Source organism: Triticum aestivum, chromosome 2B, assembly GCF_018294505.1.
Source record: "Triticum aestivum cultivar Chinese Spring chromosome 2B, IWGSC CS RefSeq v2.1, whole genome shotgun sequence".
In the NCBI taxonomy this organism is placed as follows: Eukaryota; Viridiplantae; Streptophyta; class Magnoliopsida; order Poales; family Poaceae; genus Triticum; species Triticum aestivum.
Genome location: NC_057798.1, coordinates 433,591,042 through 433,593,902, shown reverse-complemented (window position 1 = coordinate 433,593,902; position 2,861 = coordinate 433,591,042). Strand labels below are relative to the sequence as shown.

Here is a 2,861-nt window from a genome sequence, read left to right as displayed (position 1 = left end):
AAGACATTGACATGGTATAGGCTATGTGATGATATTGGGACATGGGATTGGAATCAACTGAAATTGGAATTTCATTAAGAGTTTTATCCTATGCATATAGTTCATCGTGATCGGAAGTATATATATATATGGGACAAATGTTTCCTACAAGCAGTGGTAGTTACCACCATTTGCGTTTTGTATGTTGTATGTAGTATCCGTCGAAATAGAGAGTATGTACGTGTAGTATGTAGTATATAACAATGATTAGGTAGTATATATACTATTTTTTAGGTAGTATATACCAAGTTTTGAGTATTCTTTTTTTACGTACAAATATGTACGTATTTCACAAATATAACAAAAACTATGGGCTCATATGCAATTTTTTCATGTAACTTGCTTTGAAATATCTTAGATATAGTATATGGATATATTTAAAATGATAAAATAGTATATATAGTAATACATGATAGTATATGCGACATATAGGGTAACTACCACCGGGTGATAGGATGGATTTTTCCTATATATATATATACATACATACATACATATATATATATACATACATATATATATACACATATATATATATATATATATATATATATATATGTATAGGACAACACTATTCTGATACTATTTGGATCACGTCAGGCCCTATATAGGCCCGATTAGGTGTTCCCGAGATTCCAGAAAATGCCCACCAGTCCCGCACCTCCCTCCCGCAGCTCGCTCTCCCCAGATTACTCCTGCTACGACGAACTCACCGCCCCGCCCTCGATCTGCCCCCTCCCCCCCCCCCCCCCCACGCCCTGCCTCAAGATCAGGCTGCCGCGCCGCCACTGACCCCCGGATTAGGCCGCCCCGGCGCCACCGGTCTTGGATCCGGCCGCCGCGCTGCCCGCCTCTGCTCCTCACTTCTCTGCCTCTGTGCCCGCACGAGGGGATGCCAAGCCCTTGTGCTCCTCGATCGGCAGCCATAGGGGGGCCACCCACGCACCTTCCCTTCCTGTCTTCCTCTCCTTCCTTCTCCCTCACACCCTATGTCTCTGTTCTCCTGCAGGTACCCGCCATGGCCATCATGGATAGCAGCCATGCGGCAGGAGCTCGCCACCGAAGTCCCCTGAGCACCGTACGCCCCGAATCTGGCCGGGAGACGAGGCCGAGCCCTCGCGCCCAGATCCGCTGCAGCAACCTGGAAGTTCGCCGCCGCCACCTCGGGCGGTTCAACTGATGCACCGCCGCCCTCACCTCCCTCCCTGACAGACGCGTCGTCCTGACTCCACCTCCTGGCTGGACCACCGCGAGCCTCCACCTCCCGGCTTCCCGTGCTGCCCCGTTGGCCTCCTCTCGTGGCCCCGCTGTCTTCCCCATGTGAGCCAACCAGGCCAGACGGCCACCCCGGCAAGCACTCATCCTCGTGTTCGCTTGGTGGAGACTAGGAGGAGCGGCAGAGACGCCGCCCCGAGGCAGAATCCCTGCCTCCGCTTGGTTCCGTCCACAGCAGCACACCACATGTCCCCTGTCGTCCACCTGCCATGTTCATGTCCACAGGTGACCTTCTCTCCAAACATGTGCTGACCTTCCTCCTCCTGTTTCTTTCAATTCCCCTCTTAGATGATTGAACTCTGTCTCATGGAGTAGTAGAACTGCCGGCATGTCCTACTCCCATGCCATGATGAGAAACCAACTCATGCAATTTTGCAGGGTATTGGTGAAGTCCAGAATGAATGTGGATTAAGGTTCAGGATGTGCAGTATTTGTTTAGTACATTCAGAGTGTTTCCCCCCTGTTTTTTATTTCTTAGCTTCTTCATAGATTATTGGAAAATTTCCGTGACCAACATTCCATCATCTGAAGCTTATAGTCTCATGTGCGTACTAAAAAAACACATCTTGATCAGTATATTCTGCATCTGTGTGAAATTATATGAAAAGGGATGAACCATGCAGTGTTACTGGTTCAAGTTGAGTTCTCCCCATAGATACTTCAATTTGTTTTCCCAAGTATTCAGTTCTGTATATATTTTGTGTGATGATGCATCTCCCTGGATCAGTGCCAGACTTTACAAACACGGATGCTTTGGAAAATAACAAAATAACATGTTTTGATACACCATGGTGTCTGTTTCTTAGACCTTGATCTCAATTTCTTATGGTGCTTCGTTTCCTCCCCCCACAGCTTCCATTTCAGCCATTGAAGCTATAGATGGAGCGCGACATGCAGCAGTGTCGCCCCAACAAGCATGCAACACCGACGACGACAGGGTGTGGCGTGTGTCTGTCCGGCATGCTGGGCATGGTGCTGAGGGGCAGCAGTTTGAATTGGCTGTGGGTTAAAATTCAGGTAATGCTATTGTCTGGTGGCAAAGGATCATGCAGGCTATTTCGTTACTGAAAAAACGCGTGACGCAAGGAATAAGATTTTTTCAATAAACTCCTACTCTTATTCTTTTCCCCTTCGACTTTCTCTGCCATGGATGTGTGCATGCGTGCTATGTGCGTGAGTGCGCTACAACAATTTGTGTAAAAGAAACATTTTCAATTGGGCAAAATTAGTTGATGGTTGTCGAAGTTCAGACATTTGTATTGGTGACCTTCAGTAATTATAGAATGAGAAGTAGTGTGTGCCGTCTTGTGCCCACAAGGTGTTTGTGCTTGTGTGCCACTGGCTGCTACACACTCTGTGTTACTGCTGTTGCTTTAACTTTTACATTTTTCAATGACTTGCAAACAAGTTTTTTCCTTTGGATATATGCAATCCAGTACACTTGTTCTACTAAGTAGCAGGGTAGGTGCTTCTTAGCGGCCAAGCATGTGGAATCATTTTGCTGATTTCACTTGATGGCATGTACAGAAGTTGAAATAGAAAAAACG

At 46.6% G+C, this 2,861-nt stretch overlaps 1 long non-coding RNA gene across 1 annotated transcript; it reads left to right on the top strand.

Moving 5' to 3' along the window:
- Nucleotides 1-732: 732 nt before the first annotated feature.
- On the top strand, nt 733-2,637 carry LOC123045315 (uncharacterized). The gene is made up of 2 exons (XR_006421288.1): nt 733-1,539; nt 2,167-2,637. It is a non-coding gene; the product is annotated as an uncharacterized lncRNA (long non-coding RNA).
- The last annotated feature ends 224 nt before the right edge of the window (nt 2,638-2,861 follow it).